Raw genomic sequence first — 18,354 nt, 5'->3', positions numbered from 1 at the left:
TCAGACATTTAAATATAACCACACGTGGTCTGCTATTAGGTGAAGAACGTGGGGGACCCAGCCTGTGGGCTCTCTCGATAACTAAGCCAGTGCATTCATCTTGGATATGCAGTAAATCAAGGAGGGACGTTTGTAAAAAAAAGAGTCAAATCAGGACCTTTCATTTCAGTGACTCAGGGAGCCCCAGCACCCGAAGATTCGATCTCCTCGATCTATTTTCAAGATCGTCAACCTTGTTCAGCAGCTGGAAGTGAGATTTCTGGAGCTCATCATATCTGTGCTTAAGATCCCCAACATCCTGAAAAGTCTCCCCCAGCCTTTGTTCATTTGTAAGAATAGTCTTAGATAACTGCTTGATTTGGGATTTTAGATCTTTTACTGCCTGCTGCATTTTAGCAGCATGTGCATCCATGATAGGCTCCATGGCATCCCTAACAGCTCTCACTACATCAGCATAAGTCACTGGAGAGGCAGGGGAACAGTCAGGCTCACCTGAGGGAGAAATGTGTTTTGCAGAAGCCTGTTTGATGCTGCCAGCAGCCTGCAGACTCGTTTGTAAGTTAGGTGTGGCGGCCATCTTGGATTCCCCCGGCCGTTTTTCAGACCTCGATCTCTGGGCTTTAGGGGGCATGGGGGAGGACAGAAACCTTTCCATCCAATCCCCAACACCTTCCCACAGGTAGTGTGCGCCAGGCACGGAGAAAAGCCGCGAGCGGGAGGCGCTGTGTGCTCCGGTTACCGAGGGTGCAGGAGAGCTGCAGCAATCAGCTTCTCCTCACATGGGCGCCGGAACCGGAAGTCAATACCAAACTTCTTAGCAAATTTACTTGGCGCAGTCGCAGTGAGAACATTGCGCATGCGCAATTAGCGGAAAATCGCTGCGATGCGAAGAAAATTACCGAGCGAACAACTCGGAATGAGGGCCAGAGTGCACAGTGAGTCCTTCACATACACTGCCACTTCTTTCTGGTCTAATAGATGTGGCCTGGGTTCAGAAAACACTTGTCGCCCATTGTTGTGCCCATGTAAGTGCTCATTGACACAAACAGACATGGAGACCAGGAGCTGAAACCAGCATGCTGCTTTCACTTTACTTAACTGCAAATGAACATAAAACAACAGACTTTTGCAGCAAGCTGCACAATAGCACTGAACAACGGCCCTCATTCCGAGTTGATCGCTCGCTAGCTGCTTTTAGCAGCAGTGCACACGCTAGGCCGCCGCCCTCTTGGAGTGTATCTTAGCAGAAGTGCGAACGAAAGATTAGCAGAACTGCACAGGAAAAATGTCATGCCGTTTCTGAGTAGCTCCAGACCTACTCCTGTCTTGCGATGACTGCAGTCTGATTAGTTCCTGGTTTGACGTCATAAAGACGCCCTGCGTTCGGCCAGCCACTCCCCCGCTTCTCCAGCCACTCCTGCGTTTTTCCCTGGCACTCCTGCGTTTTTTAGCACACTCCCGGAAAACGGCAAGTTGCCGTCCAGAAACACCCACTTTCTGTCAATCATATTACGAACACTCGAGCGACTGAAAAACGTTGCTCGAGCTTCTGTAAAACTGCAAACTTTTATGTGAAAGTACTTAGCGCATGCGCGCTGTGTACCATGCGTATGCGCATAAATGCCGTTTTTTCACCTGATCGCTGCACTGCGAAAAACGGCAGCGAGCGATGAACTCAGAATGAGGGCCAACAGACAGTGGTGAAACTGCAAGTGTAAAACAGAAATGCACAGCAATGTAAATCTGACATAGCCAGATTCCAATATCTAACAGTGTTCCACTCCTATTTATTTGTGAGATATAGATATCTATCTCTCTCATATATATATATATATAAAATCTCCCTTATTGCGCTATATTATAAAATATGTGAATAAGGATTTGTGGGCTGCCTTATTACACTGGATTCTCTGCTAGTCAGAACCAAAACACACGGGTGGTAGTCATGTGACCGCCGGTCGGCTGACCGACAGTCACATGATCTCCTCCGTGAGCCCGACGGCTCACTATCCCGATGGTCGGCATGCCGACCAACAGGGACTATTTCCACTCGTGGGTGTCCACGACACCCATACCACCGAGCCCGCAGCGTGGCGAGCGCAGCGAGCCCGCAAGGGGCTTGCTGCACTCGCCCCTCCCCGCCGGGATCCTGGCGTCGGTATGCTGCCGGGATCCCGGCGTCGGTAAGGTGACCGGCGGTCAGGAGACCGCCGGTCACCAGTACTACACCCAAACACACAACAATACTGAAATTGGCACCCTGGGGGAGGTATACTTCTGACCCCTCTTATGTTAGTATCTCTTTCAATATATCTTACAGAGAGCATAAAATACACAGTGAGTTCCAATATACAGATTTTTTATTAAAACATTGCTAAAATATCAATTATGTCCTTATATCCTTAGATGCATTAACAGGTGACAACCTCCTCACATAACATGGATGTTTGATTTCTCACAGATGAACAGATTGCTTCTTTCATGAGATCCTCCTTCCAATGATACAGGTTGGAGGTTATATCAAAGCATAATAGAATACCCAACACGTTTCGTCAGATAGACTTCCTCAGGGGTGTATCTATAATATTAGAGCACAGAACTCTTTAGAACATCATAAAAAAAATAAGATTTTAATATCTACCGGTAAATCCTTTTCTCCTAGTTCGTAGAGGATGCTGGGGACTTCAAAAGGACCATGGGGTATAGACGGGATCCGCAGGAGCTTGGGCACACTAAAAAGACTTTCTCTGACGTCCTAGTGGATGCTGGGTACTCCGTAAGGACCATGGGGAATAGACGGGCTCCGCAGGAGACTGGGCACTCTTAAAAGAAAGATTAGGTACTATATCTGGTGTGCACTGGCTCCTCCCTCTATGCCCCTCCTCCAGACCTCAGTTAGAATCTGTGCCCGGCCAGAGCTGGATGCACCTAGTGGGCTCTCCTGAGCTTACTAGAAAAGAAAGTATTTGTTAGGTTTTTTATTTTCAGTGAGATCTGCTGGCAACAGACTCACTGCTACGAGGGACTGAGGGGAGAGAAGCAAACCTACCTGCTTGCAGCTAGCTTGTGCTTCTAAGGCTACTGGACACCATTAGCTCCAGAGGGATCGAACACAGGGCCCGACCTCGATCGTCCGTTCCCGGAGCCGCGCCGCCGTCCCCCTTGCAGAGCCAGAAGACGGAAGAACCAGGAGAAAATCGGCGGCTGAAGACTCCGGTCTTCAATAAGGTAGCGCACAGCACTGCAGCTGTGCGCCATTGCTCCCACAGCACACCACACGCTCCGGTCACTGGTGGGTGCAGGGCGCTGGGGGGGGGGGGGGGGCGCCCTGGGCTGCAATATGTATACCTTTTTGGCAAATGTGCACATATACAGTTATAAACTGTATATGTGCCTAATCCCCCGCCATTAATATTATTAAAAAAGCGGGAGAAGCCCGCCGCGGAGGGGGCGGGGCTATCTCCCTCAGCACACCAGCGCCATTTTCTCTTCACAGCTCCGCTGGAAGGACGCTCCCCAGGCTCTCCCCTGCAGTATACACTACGAGAAGGGTAAAAAAGAGAGGGGGGGCACATAAATTTAGGCGCAAAAGGTGATATAAGCAGCTATTGGGGGAAAATTTACTTTGTGTTAGTGTAAATCCCTCTGTTATATAGCGCTCTGGTGTGTGCTGGCATACTCTCTCTCTGTCTCCCCAAAGGACTTTGTGGGGTCCTGTCCTCAGTCAGAGCATTCCGTGTGTGTGTGTGTGTGTGTGTGTGTGTGTGTGTGTGTGTGTGTGTGTGTGTGTGTGTGTGTGTGTGTGTGTGTGCGGTGTGTCGGTACGGCTGTGTCGACATGTTTGATGAGGACGCTTACGTGGAGGCGGAGCAGGAGCCGATAAGTGTGATGTCGCCCTCTGCGGGGCCGACACCAGAGTGGATGGATATGTGGAAGGTATTAACCGACAGTGTCAACTCCTTGCATAAAAGGTTCGATGACGTAACAGCTTTGGGACAGCCGGCATCCCAGCCCGCGCCTGCCCAGGTGTCTCAGAAGCCATCAGGGGCTCAAAAACGGCCGCTACCTCAGATGGCAGACACAGATGTCGACACGGAGTCTGACTCCAGTGTAGACGAGGATGAGACAAATGTACAGTCCACAAGGGCCATCCGATGCATGATTACGGCAATGAAAAATGTGTTGCACATTTCTGACATTAACCCGGTTACCACAAAAAAGGGTATTATGTTTGGGGAGAAAAAGCAGCCAGTGACTTTTCCCCCATCTGATGAGTTAAATGAATTGTGTGAAGAAGCGTGGTGTTCCCCAGATAAGAAATTAGTGATTTCTAAGAGGTTACTAATGGCGTACCCTTTCCCGCCAACGGACAGGTTGCGTTGGGAAACATCCCCTAGGGTGGACAAGGCGCTCACACGCTTATCAAAAAAGGTGGCACTGCCGTCTCAGGATACGGCCGCCTTAAAGGAGCCTGCAGATAGAAAGCAGGAGGCTATCCTGAAGTCTGTGTATACACACTCAGGTACTATACTGAGACCTGCAATTGCTTCAGCATGGATGTGTAGTGCTGCAGCTGCTTGGTCTGATACCCTGTCAGATAACATTGATTCCCTTGACAGGGATACTATTTTGCTAACCATAGAGCATATTAAAGACGTAGTCTTATATATGAGGGATGCACAGAGGGACATTTGCCGGCTGGCATCTAGAATTAATGCAATGTCCATTTCTGCCAGGAGAGTATTATGGACTCGGCAGTGGACAGGTGATGCTGATTCTAAAAGGCACATGGAGGTTTTGCCTTATAAGGGTGAGGAATTGTTTGGGGACGGTCTCTCGGACCTCGTATCCACAGCAACAGCTGGGAAGTCGACTTTTTTACCTCAGGTTCGCTCACAGCCTAAGAAAGCACCGTATTATCAAGTACAGTCCTTTCGGCCTCAGAAAGGCAAGCGGGTCAGAGGCGCGTCCTTTCTGCCCAGAGGCAGGGGTAGAGGGAAAACGCTGCACCAGACAGCCAGTTCCCAGGAACAAAAATCCTCCCCTGCTTCCACTAAGTCCACCGCATGACGCTGGGGCTCCACAGGTGGAGCCAGGTGCGGTGGGGGTGCGTCTCTGGAACTTCAGCGACCAGTGGGTTCGCTCACAGGTGGATCTCTGGGTTCTACAAGTGGTATCTCAGGGATACAAGCTGGAGTTCGAGGCGTCTCCCCCTCGCCGTTACCTCAAATCAGCCTTGCCAGCTGCTCCCAAGGAAAGGGAGGTAGTACTGGCGGCAATTCACAAGCTGTACCTTCAGCAGGTGATAATCAAAGTTCCCCTCCCTCAACAGGGACGGGGTTACTATTCCACGATGTTTGTGGTACCGAAACCAGACGGTTCGGTGAGACCCATTCTAAATTTGAAATCCTTGAACACTTATATAAGGAAGTTCAAGTTCAAAATGGAATCGCTCAGGGCGGTTATTGCAAGCCTGGAAGAGGGGGATTTTATGGTGTCACTGGACATCAAGGATGCTTACCTACATGTCCCCATATACACACCTCACCAGGAGTACCTCAGGTTTGTGGTACAGGACTGTCATTACCAATTCCAGACGTTGCCGTTTGGTCTGTCCACGGCACCGAGGGTATTTACCAAGGTAATGGCCGAAATGATGATACTCCTTCGAAAGAAGGGAGTTATAATTATCCCGTACTTGGACGATCTCCTTATAAAGGCAAGGTCCAAGGAGCAGTTGTTAGTCGGAGTAGCACTATCTCGGGAAGTGCTACAACAGCACGGCTGGATTCTGAATATCCCAAAGTCGCAGCTGATTCCTACGATGCGTCTGCTGTTCTTGGGCATGATTCTGGACACAGAACAGAAGAAGGTGTTTCTTCCGGAGGAGAAGGCCCAGGAATTGTCATCTCTGGTCAGGGACCTCCTGAAACCAAAACAGGTGTCGGTGCATCACTGCACGCGAGTCCTGGGAAAGATGGTAGCTTCTTACGAAGCAATTCCCTTCGGCAGGTTCCATGCAAGGATCTTTCAGTGGGATCTGTTAGACAAGTGGTCCGGATCGCATCTTCAGATGCATCGGTTGATCACCCTGTCCCCGAGGGCCAGGGTGTCTCTGCTGTGGTGGCTGCAGAGTGCTCATCTTCTCGAGGGCCGCAGATTCGTCATTCAGGACTGGGTCCTAGTGACCACGGATGCAAGCCTCCGAGGTTGGGGGGCAGTCACTCAGGGAAGAAACTTCCAAGGACAGTGGTCGAGTCAGGAGACTTCCCTACACATAAATATTCTGGAACTAAGGGCCATTTACAATGCCCTAAGTCAAGCAGAACCCCTGCTTCAAAACCAACCGGTGCTGATTCAGTCAGACAACATCACGGCGGTCGCCCATGTAAACCGACAGGGCGGCACAAGAAGCAGGATGGCGATGGCAGAAGCCACAAGGATTCTTCGATGGGCGGAGAATCACATGCTAGCACTGTCAGCGGTGTTCATTCCGGGAGCGGACAACTGGGAAGCAGACTTCCTCAGCAGGCACGACCTCCACCCGGGAGAGTGGGGACTTTATCCAGAAGTCTTCAAGCTGATTGTAAATCGTTGGGAAAGGCCACATGTAGACATGATAGCGTCCCGCCTCAACAAAAAGCTAAAAAGATATTGCGCCAGGTCATGGGACCCTCAGGCGATAGCTGTGGACGCTCTAGTGGCACCGTGGGTGTACAAGTCGGTTTATGTGTTCCCTCCTCTTCCTCTCATACCAAAGGTACTGAGGATAATAAGAAAGAGAGGAGTAAGAACTATACTCATCGTTCCGGATTGGCCAAGAAGAACTTGGTACCCGGAACTACAAGAAATGATCTCAGAGGACCCTTGGCCTCTGCCGCTCCGACAGGACCTGCTACAGCAGGGGCCCTGTCTGTTCCCAGACTTACCGCGGCTGCGTTTGATGGCATGGCGGTTGAACGCCGGATCCTAATGGAAAAGGGCATTCCGGATGAAGTCATTCCTACGCTGATAAAAGCTAGGAAGGATGTGACAGCACAACATTATCAACGCATATGGCGAAAATATGTTGCTTGGTGTGAGGCCAGGAAGGCCCCAACAGAGGAATTTCAGCTGTGTCGATTTCTGCACTTCCTACAGTCAGGAGTGACTATGGGCCTAAAATTAGGATCCATTAAGGTCCAGATTTCGGCCCTGTCTATTTTCTTTCAAAAAGAACTGGCTTCACTGCCTGAAGTTCAGACGTTTGTTAAGGGAGTGCTGCATATTCAGCCCCCTTTTGTTCCTCTAGTGGCACCTTGGGATCTCAACGTTGTGTTGGATTTCCTAAAATCACATTGGTTTGAGCCACTTCAGACCGTGGAGTTGAAGTATCTCACGTGGAAGGTAGTCATGCTGTTGGCCTTGGCCTCAGCCAGGCGTGTGTCAGAATTGGCGGCTTTGTCCTGTAAAAGCCCATATCTGATTTTCCATATGGACAGGGCAGAATTGAGGACTCGTCCCCAATTTCTCCCAAAGGTGGTATCAGCGTTTCATTTGAACCAACCTATTGTGGTGCCTGCGGCTACTCGGGACTTGGAGGATTCCAAGTTGCTGGACGTAGTCCGGGCCCTGAAAATCTATGTTTCCAGGACGGCTAGAGTCAGAAAAACTGACTCGCTGTTTATCCTGCATGCACCCAACAAGCTGGGTGCTCCTGCTTCAAAGCAGACTATTGCTCGCTGGATCTGTAGCACGATTCAACTTGCACATTCTGCGGCTGGACTGCCGCATCCTAAATCAGTAAAAGCCCATTCCACGAGGAAGGTGGGCTCTTCTTGGGCGGCTGCCCGAGGGGTCTCGGCTTTACAACTTTGCCGAGCTGCTACTTGATCGGGATCAAACACTTTTGCAAAATTCTACAAGTTTGATACCCTGGCTGAGGAGGACCTTGAGTTTGCTCATTCGGTGCTGCAGAGTCATCCGCACTCTCCCGCCCGTTTGGGAGCTTTGGTATAATCCCCATGGTCCTTACGGAGTACCCAGCATCCACTAGGACGTCAGAGAAAATAAGAATTTACTCACCGGTAATTCTATTTCTCGTAGTCCGTAGTGGATGCTGGGAGCCCGTCCCGAGTGCGGACTTTCTGCAATACATGTATATAGTTATTGCTTAACTATAGGGTTATTGTTCTGAGCCATCTGTTGAATGAGGCTCAGTTGTTGTTCATACTGTTAACTGGGTATAGTTATCACAAGTTGTACGGTGTGATTGGTGTGGCTGGTATGAGTCTTACCCTGGATTCCAAATCCTTTCCTAGTAATGTCAGCTCTTCCGGGCACAGTTTCCCTAACTGAGGTCTGGAGGAGGGGCATAGAGGGAGGAGCCAGTGCACACCAGATATAGTACCTAATCTTTCTTTTAAGAGTGCCCAGTCTCCTGCGGAGCCCGTCTATTCCCCATGGTCCTTACGGAGTACCCAGCATCCACTGCGGACTACGAGAAATAGAATTACCGGTGAGTAAATTCTTATTTTAACTGGGTGTGAACTGGCTCCTCCCTCTATGCCCCTTCCCCAGACCTCAGTTATAGGAACTGTGCCCAGGAGAGACGGACATTTCGAGGAAAGGATTTTTGTTTAAACTAAGGGCGAGAAACATACCAGCCCACACCACAAACATACCGTACAACCGGAGGAGCAGCAAACCAGATAACAGTATGAATTAACAACAGCAACAAGCTGAACATAACTAAAACACAACCCACGTGTAAACAAATATAACCAGTAATAATACAACTGCAAGTAACAGTCCGCACTGGGATGGGCGCCCAGCATCCTTTACGGACTAGGAGAAAAGGATTTACCGGTAGGTATTAAAATCCTATTTTCTCTTACGTCCTAGAGGATGCTGGGGACTCCAAAAGGACCATGGGGTCTATACTAAAGCTCCAGAACGGGTGGGAGTGTGCGGACGACTCTGCAGCACCGATTGAGCAAACATGTGGTCCTTATCAGCCAGGGTATCAAACTTGTAAAACTTAGCAAAAGTCGCCCAAGATGAGCCCACTCTTCTGGTAGAATGGGCCTTTACTGACTTCGGTAACGGTAGCCCAGCCGAAGAATGAGCTTGCTAAATCGTATTACAAATCCAGCGAGCAATCTTATTGGAAGCATACAGGACAAACAAAGCCTCTGTTTTCCTGGAAAACGCCGTTCTGGCGACGTAAATTTTCAAAGCTCTTACAACATCAAGAGACTTTGGAACCGCCACAGCATCCATAGCCACAGGCACCACAATAGGTTGGTTAATGTGAAATGAAGAAACCACCTTCGGCAGAAATTGTTGACGAGTTCTCAATTCCGCTCTCTCCGAATGGAAGATCAAATAAGGGCTCTTGTGAGACAAAGCCGCCAACTCTGACACTCGCCTGGCAGATGCCAGAGCCAAAAGCATGACCACTTTCCAAGTGAGAAACTTTAACTCAACCTTACGCAAAGGTTCAAACCAGTGAGACATAAGGAACTGCAAGACCACTTCAAGATCCCACGGCGCCACCGGCGGCACAAATGGAGGATGGATATGCAGTACTCCCTTCACGAAAGTCTGAACCTCTGGAAGGATGGTCAATTCTTTCTGAAAGAAAATAGATAAAGCCGAAATCTGCACTTTGATGGAACCCAATTTCAGGCCTGCATCGACGCCTGCCTGCAAAAAATGGAGAAACCGACCCAAGTGAAACTCCTCCGCAAGAGCTGCTTTTGTTTTACACCACGAAACATACTTTCTCCAAATACGGTGATAATGTTTCGCCATAACCTCCTTCCTAGCTTTAAGGAGAGTGGGGATGACCTCCCCGGGAATACCTTTCCGAGCTAAGATTTGGCGCTCAACTTCCAAGCCATCAAACGCAGCAGTGGTAAGTCCGGAAACACGCACTGACCCTGCAGTAACAGGTCCTCTCTTAGAGGAAGCGGCCAGGGATCTTCCACGGGTAATTCTTGAAGATCCGGATATCAGGCTCTCCGTGGCCAATCTGGAACGACAGGTATCGCCTGAACCCTTGTTCGTCAGACGATACTCAGCACCTTTGGAATGAGAGGAAGCGGAGGGAACACATACACCGACTGAAATACCCACGGAGTCACCAGGGCGTCCACTGCACAGGCTTGGGGGTCCCTTGACCTGGAACAATACCTCGGAAGCTTCTTGTTGAGGCGAGACGCCATCATGTCTATCAGAGGAATTCCCCAACGCCTTGTCACTTCAGCAAATATCTCTTGATGAAGAGCCCACTCTCCCGGATGGAGATCGTGTCTGCTGAGGAAGTCTGCTTCCCAGTTGTCCACGCCCAGAAGGAAGACTGCTGACAGAGCGCTCACGTGCTGTTCCGCCCAGCGAAGGATTCTTGTGGCCTCCGCCATTGCCGCACTGCTCCTTGTTCTGCCTTGGTGGTTTACGTACGCCACCGCTGTTATGTTGTCCGACTGGATCAGGACAGGGAGACCCTGAAGAAGGTTCTTTGCTTGCAGCAGGCCGTTGTAGATGGCTCTCAACTCGAGAACATTTATGTGGAGACAAGATTCCTGGCTTGACCATTTTCCCTGGAAATTTTTTCCTTGCGTGACTGCTCCCCAGCCTCGAAGACTTGCATCTGTTGTCAGCAGGACCCAGTCCTGGACTACGAATCGGCGTCCCTCTAGAAGGTGAGAGCCTTGCAGCCACCACAGGAGAGAAATCCTGGCCCTGGAAGATAGACTTATTTTCCGGTGCATGTGCAGGTGAGACCCGGACCATTTTTTCAGCAGATCCCACTGAAACACCCGGGCATGAAACCTGCCAAATGGAATGGCTTCGTAAACCGCAACCATCTTCTCTAGTACCCGAGTGCATTGATGAATCGACACACTTGTCGGCCTCAGAAGCTCCCTGACCATGGTCTGGATTTCCAGAGCTTTGACCTCCGGAAGAAACACTCTCTATATCTCCGTGTCTAGGATCATGCCCAGGAAGGGCAGCTGAGTGGCCGGGATCAACTGAGACTTTGGCAAATTTAGAATCCAACCGTGATTTCGCAAAACCGACAGGGAAAGATCCACATTTCTTAACAACTGTTCCTTGGACCTCGCCTTTATCAGGAGATCGTCCAAGTACGGGATAATTGTGACCCCTTGCTTGCGAAGGAGGACCATCATCTCCGCCATTACCTTTGTGAAAACCCTCGGGGCCGTGGAAAGCCCAAACGGCAACGCCTGAAATTGGTAATGACAATCCTGCACCGCGAACCTCAGGAAGGCCTGATGAGGAGGGAATATCGGGATGTGTAAGTAAGCATTTTTTATGTCGACTGACACCATTAAATCCCCCCCTTCGAGGCTGGAGATCACCGCTTGAAGCGACTCCATCTTGAACTTGAAAGTTTTCAAGTATGGATTGAGGGATTTTAGGTTCAGAATCGGTCTGACCGATCCGTCCGGCTTCGGCACCACAAAGAGGCTCGAATAGAACCCTTTCCCCCGTTCTGACGGGGGAACCGGCACCACGACCCTCTGTTGACACAACTTTTGTATCGCATCCCTTACCACCTCTCTTTCGGGAAGAGAAGCTGGCAAGGCCGACACGAAAAACCGGTTGGGGGCCATCTCCTGAAACTCCAGTCTGTACCCTTGAGACACTATGTCTAAGACCCAAAGATCCAGAGCCGAATGAATCCAGACCTGACTAAAGAATCGGAGACGGCCCCCCCACCAGTAGGGACTCCCCCAGGGGAGCCCCAGCGTCATGCGGTGGACTTGGTAGAGGCGGGGGAGGACTTTTGGTCCTGGGTGCCTGACACTGCAGGCGACTTCCTTCCCCTACCTCTACCCTTTGAAGCGAGGAAGGACGACCCCTTAACTCTTTTGTATTTATTAGGCCGAAAGGACTGCATCTGCTGATGGGGTGCCTTTTTCTGTTGTGTGGGAACATAGGGAAGAAAAGATGACTTACCCGCGGTCGACACTAGGTCAGCCAGGCCGTCCCCGAACAAGACACTACCTTTAAAAGGGAGAGCTTTCATATTCTTGGAGTCGGCATCAGCATTCCATTGATGAACCCACAGCGCTCTCCTGGCCGAAATCGCCATGGCATTGGCTCTTGATCCCAAGAGGCCAACATCCCTCACCGCATCCTTTAGGTAATCTGCAGCGTCCTTGATATAACCAAGAGTCAAAAGAATATTATCTTTATCAAGAACATCCATATCAGAAGCCAAATTTTCAGCCCACTCAGCAATAGCACTACTCACCCATACCGATGCCACAGCAGGTCTGAGCAATGCACCAGTATTGACATAGTCCATAGTCCATTTTTTGCCAGCCACCGACCCCAGTAACTGCTGCCCAGGGTGCTCCCCCCTAGCTCCCTGCACCCTGCAAGTGCCGTTGGTGACATGTGTGGGAGCATGGAGCGCAGCGCTACCGCTGCGCTGTACCTCGTTACTGAACTCTTCTGCCGTCACTGAAGTCTTCGGTTCTTCTAATACTCACTCGGCTTCTTTCTTCTGGCTTCTATGAGGGGGGTGACGGCGCGGCTTCGGGAACAAGCAGCTAGGCGAACCAAGTGATCCAACCCTCTGGAGCTAATGGTGTCCAGTAGCCTAAGAAGCAGAGACCTTAACTAAGAAGTGGATCTGACTTCTCTCCCCTGAGTCCCACGATGCAGGGAGCCTGTTGTCAGCAGGTCTCCCTGAAAATAAAAAACCTAACAAAAAGTCTTTCTAGAGAAACTCTGTAGAGCTCCCCTAGTGTGTGTCCAGTCACTCCTGGGCACAAAGTCTAACTGAGGTCTGGGGGAGGGGCATAGAGGGAGGAGCCAGTTCACACCCAGTTAAAGTCTTTTTAGTGTGCTCAAGCTCCTACGGATCCCGTCTATACCCCATGGTCCTTTTGGAGTCCCCAGCATCCTCTAGGACGTAAGAGAAATGCAGATACAAATATATAACAATTGGAACATCACAGAACATATACAGGCTACAGACGAGGAGAAAACAGGTTCTAATAGCGGACAGTGTACAATACAGGGAAGCACATACCTTATTCAAAAATTTGTGTTCCTAAGGCAATGTTTCTACTTTCTAGACAATATTTTCCATCAAACAGGCCTCATGCAGTTGAACAGGTGAGTATTGTTGCCTATCCCCCCAAAAAAAATATATACCCATTTTTACATAATATAAATAACGCACTTTATTAAGGAGGCTGGTTCATTCCCACACAGGTTACATACCTGATTGTGTCTACAAAAGGCATATGATACTTAGGACATCACAATCGTGAGAAAGGTTCACAAGAAAAACCCTGATTCATTCAACCTAATGAATACCATTAGACGTAATCAGTATTCAAAAATTCATCACACTAAATATATAATGAACTCTACCAATTAGATACATGAAATAGACCCTATGTTTACATACAGTATATTGATGTTTACCCAATATCGGACATTGGCCCTCATTCCGAGTTGTTCGCTCGTTAGTGGTTTTCGCAACGGAGCGATTTGTCGCAAACTGCGCATGCGCAATGTTCGCAGAGCGCATGCGCTTAGTTATTTTACTCAAAAGTTAGGTATTTTACTCACGGCATAACGAGGAATTTTCATCGTTCTGGTGATCGGAGTGTGATTGACAGGAAGTGGGTGTTTCTGGGCGGAAACTGGACGTTTTATGGGTGTTTGCGGAAAAACGCTGCCGTTTCTGGGAAAAACGCGGGAGTGGCTGGAGAAACGGGGGAGTGTCTGGGCGAACGCTGGGTGTGTTTGTGACGTCAAACCAGGAACGAAACTGACTGAACTGATCGCAGTGGCAGAGTAAGTCTCGAGCTACTCAGAAACTGCAAAGAAATTTCTATTTGCAATTATGCAAATCTTTCGTTCGCAATTCTGCTAAGCTAAGATACACTCCCAGAGGGCGGCGGCTTAGCGTGTGCAATGCTGCTAAAAGCAGCTAGCGAGCGAACAACTCGGAATGAGGGCCATAATCCTTAGTATAGAGGATATGTTATATAACATATCCGTAAACGACTGGAACTCCAGAAAACAATTGCTGACCATAAAGTTACTACATCCACAATAATAACCTCTACATTGGTTAGTCTTTGAGATTACCATAAATTATTATGGTCAATACAATTTACTCTTAGTATTAACATAAAGAATACAGAGTATATAGAGCACCCCACCCAATATAGAACAGGGCCAATATGCGCCGTAGGCGCGCATAAAAAATATAGGGGCTTAGCTTTATGGGGAAGAGGCATGGCCACATAGCTCCCTTTTACACAGTATGGCAGCAGAGCTCCCTTTTACACAGTACGACAGCAGAGTCCCCCTTGTTTACACATTACGGCAGCAGAGTCCCCCTTGTTTACACATTATGGCAGCAGAGTCCCCCGTCTATACCCCATGGTCCTTTTGGAGTCCCCAGCATCCTCTAGGACGTAAGAGAAATGCAGATACAAATATATAACAATTGGAACATCACAGAACATATACAGGCTACAGACGAGGAGAAAACAGGTTCTAATAGCGGACAGTGTACAATACAGGGAAGCACATACCTTATTCAAAAATTTGTGTTCCTAAGGCAATGTTTCTACTTTCTAGACAATATTTTCCATCAAACAGGCCTCATGCAGTTGAACAGGTGAGTATTGTTGCCTATCCCCCCAAAAAAAATATATACCCATTTTTACATAATATAAATAACGCACTTTATTAAGGAGGCTGGTTCATTCCCACACAGGTTACATACCTGATTGTGTCTACAAAAGGCATATGATACTTAGGACATCACAATCGTGAGAAAGGTTCACAAGAAAAACCCTGATTCATTCAACCTAATGAATACCATTAGACGTAATCAGTATTCAAAAATTCATCACACTAAATATATAATGAACTCTACCAATTAGATACATGAAATAGACCCTATGTTTACATACAGTATATTGATGTTTACCCAATATCGGACATAGGCCCTCATTCCGAGTTGTTCGCTCGTTAGTGGTTTTCGCAACGGAGCGATTTGTCGCAAACTGCGAATGCGCAATGTTCGCAGAGCGCATGCGCTTAGTTATTTTACTCAAAAGTTAGGTATTTTACTCACGGCATAACGAGGAATTTTCATCGTTCTGGTGATCGGAGTGTGATTGACAGGAAGTGGGTGTTTCTGGGCGGAAACTGGACGTTTTATGGGTGTTTGCGGAAAAACGCTGCCGTTTCTGGGAAAAACGCGGGAGTGGCTGGAGAAACGGGGGAGTGTCTGGGCGAACGCTGGGTGTGTTTGTGACGTCAAACCAGGAACGAAACTGACTGAACTGATCGCAGTGGCAGAGTAAGTCTCGAGCTACTCAGAAACTGCAAAGAAATTTCTATTTGCAATTATGCAAATCTTTCGTTCGCAATTCTGCTAAGCTAAGATACACTCCCAGAGGGCGGCGGCTTAGCGTGTGCAATGCTGCTAAAAGCAGCTAGCGAGCGAACAACTCGGAATGAGGGCCATAATCCTTAGTATAGAGGATATGTTATATAACATATCCGTAAACGACTGGAACTCCAGAAAACAATTGCTGACCATAAAGTTACTACATCCACAATAATAACCTCTACATTGGTTAGTCTTTGAGATTACCATAAATTATTATGGTCAATACAATTTACTCTTAGTATTAACATAAAGAATACAGAGTATATAGAGCACCCCACCCAATATAGAACAGGGCCAATATGCGCCGTAGGCGCGCATAAAAAATATAGGGGCTTAGCTTTATGGGGAAGAGGCATGGCCACATAGCTCCCTTTTACACAGTATGGCAGCAGAGCTCCCTTTTACACAGTACGACAGCAGAGTCCCCCTTGTTTACACATTACGGCAGCAGAGTCCCCCTTGTTTACACATTATGGCAGCAGAGTCCCCCTTGTGTACACATTACGGCAGCAGAGTCCCCCTTGTGTAAACATTACGGCAGCAGAGTCCCCCTTGTTTACACATTACGGCAGCAGAGTCCCCCTTGTGTACACATTACGGCAGCAGGGTCCCCCTTGTGTACACATTAGACAGCAGAGTCCCCCTTGTGTACACATTACGGCAGCAGAGTCCCCCTTGTGTACACATTACGGCAGGAGAGTCCCCCTTGTTTAAACATTACGGCAGCAGAGTCCCCCTTGTGTACACATTAGGCAGCAGAGTCTCCCATTTTAGAGAGAGAGTGAGTGAGTTAGTGTGTGTGTTGTGTGTTTACCTGTTAGGGCGATGCAGCAGCAGACACTGATTTCCGGCCACTCACAGTCCCTCTCTACTGCCGCCGCGGTCTGGCGGCATCTTCTGGCTGAACGAGCACTCAGCGCTCCCTTTCCAGTTCAGAGGCAGCGGTGGGGCTCACGGGAGCTATCAGTAGAGACAGCTCTGTCTCATATAATGGAGCAGGCGGCTGAAGGACGCAGGCGGCGGGGCTAACAGACGGCATTACAGTGCACCACGGGCTCTGTGTATCACCAACTGGCGCACATTCCCATCCCTCACAGAGGTGGCGGCTGGAGATAGATGCCCACGCACAGCCTAAATGACACCTCTCCATCACTAACAGGGCCGTATGTAGGGGTGTGATGCCCGATGGTGCGCCTTCACTGCACTTGCGCTGTGGGCAAGGCACCATCGGCACACACCTAGTTACGGCCCTGCATCACTATTAGATATAGACAAATAACTCAATTGACTCTTTGCCTACCACACCTAGTATTCCCAAGTGCCGGCCAGGCCCAAAACTGCTTAGCTTCCAAAATCAGACAAGGATATGCATATCCAGTGTGGTGTAGTTGCAGATAGAAATGCTCCACCAGGCAATTAGTTTAGTATTAGCCTCCCTTTTACAGGAATTTCTCTCCGGGTTCATATTTGTTGGTAAATACTAAATTACTAAACTGCTCTCAAAGGGCGGGATTTACTAAAGGGAAAATGCGGTAAAACCCCTGTTTTACCGCATTTTCATATGTACTAACTCCCGACCGCCGCGTTTTCGCCTCATAGGGTATCGCCATCTTTTTATGGCGATACCCTATAGAAGCCTATGGGATTCTTACCGCCGCCGCCACCCCATGCCGCATCCCGCCGCCACCCCACGCCGCTCACGACGACCCGCCCTTCCCCCCCGGCATACCTGAGCTGCTGCTGGTGCGGCCCCCCTCCTCCTTCTCCCCCGCATCACAGCCTTGTCTGCTTCCGGCTGCAGAGGGGAGGAGGAGGAGCCCGGGGACTCCCTGCACACGTCACCTGCCGAGTCTGGGAGGTGACGGAGATCCCCGCTGACCCCCGCAGACATCATCGCGGGGGGCCTCCTATACCGCATTGCGATACTAATCGCATATGTTAGTACATATGCGATTAGTATCGCTGCGGTAAGCGGTGATGGCTTATAGTAAATCCCGCCCTAAAGGTTTTACAAGTATCATATAGTTGATTGTTATACAGCTGTTACCTCCATAATAAATACTACTGACCTCTATATTGGTTAGTCTTTGAGATTACCATAAATGATTATAGTCGATACAGTTTACATTTAGTGTTGACATAGAAAATGCAGAGTGTATAATGAGTATAAATGAGGTCAAAATTACCCAATATAGGGGGTAATTCCAAGTTGATTGCAGCAGGATTTTTGATAGCAACTGGGCAAAACCATGTGCACTGCAGGGGAGGCAGATATAACATGTGCAGAAAGAGTTAGATTTGGGTGTGGTGTGTTCAATCTGCAATCTAATTTGCAGTGTAAAAATAAAGCAGACAGTATTTACCCTGCACAGAAACAATATAACCCACCCAAATCTAACTCTTTCTGCACATGTTATATCTGCCTCCCCTGCAGTGCACATGGTTTTGCCCAGTTGCTATCAAAAATCCTGCTGCGATCAACTTGGAATTACCCCCTTAGTCCTGTTAGACTACAAGACCAACAACATGTGCTTACCATCTAGTGAAATGAGCAGTGCCTCCAAGTATCATGGGTGTGATAAGGAGTGCACTATCCCTCCTATTTATTTGGAATTAAGTTGTGACATCATTTCCTCCTGCACTGATAGGTGGAAAAGTAATGTTTTAAAAATACCATTAGCATTAATTTGCCTTGTAAACAATTATAAGTGAGGACTACATAACCCATAATTAAACCATAACTTCTACAGTAAGTTGGTGCCCAAAAATCCTTTAGTTAAGTTTATAACCCCTAATTAGTATAATCTGAAAAAAGGGTCGTGGTCTCCAAAAGAATGGGGCGTGGTCACACAATAGTAATAATGCCCACAGTAGTAGCATCCCGTAATACACATAGGGGGTAATTCAAA

The 18,354-nt window shown here is 48.6% G+C and overlaps 1 long non-coding RNA gene across 1 annotated transcript; it reads right to left on the bottom strand.

The window, feature by feature from the left end:
- Positions 1-2,342: 2,342 nt before the first annotated feature.
- On the bottom strand, positions 2,343-18,011 carry LOC134911723 (uncharacterized). The gene is made up of 2 exons (XR_010176797.1): positions 17,982-18,011; positions 2,343-2,578 (listed from the first exon to the last, which is right to left on the bottom strand). It is a non-coding gene; the product is annotated as an uncharacterized LOC134911723 (long non-coding RNA).
- Positions 18,012-18,354: the final 343 nt, after the last annotated feature.

The sequence above is a fragment of the Pseudophryne corroboree genome, chromosome 4, assembly GCF_028390025.1.
Source record: "Pseudophryne corroboree isolate aPseCor3 chromosome 4, aPseCor3.hap2, whole genome shotgun sequence".
Classification (NCBI taxonomy): Eukaryota; Metazoa; Chordata; class Amphibia; order Anura; family Myobatrachidae; genus Pseudophryne; species Pseudophryne corroboree.
The sequence above is the reverse complement of the archived record's forward strand: the minus strand, read 5'-3'. Positions and strand labels throughout refer to the sequence as shown.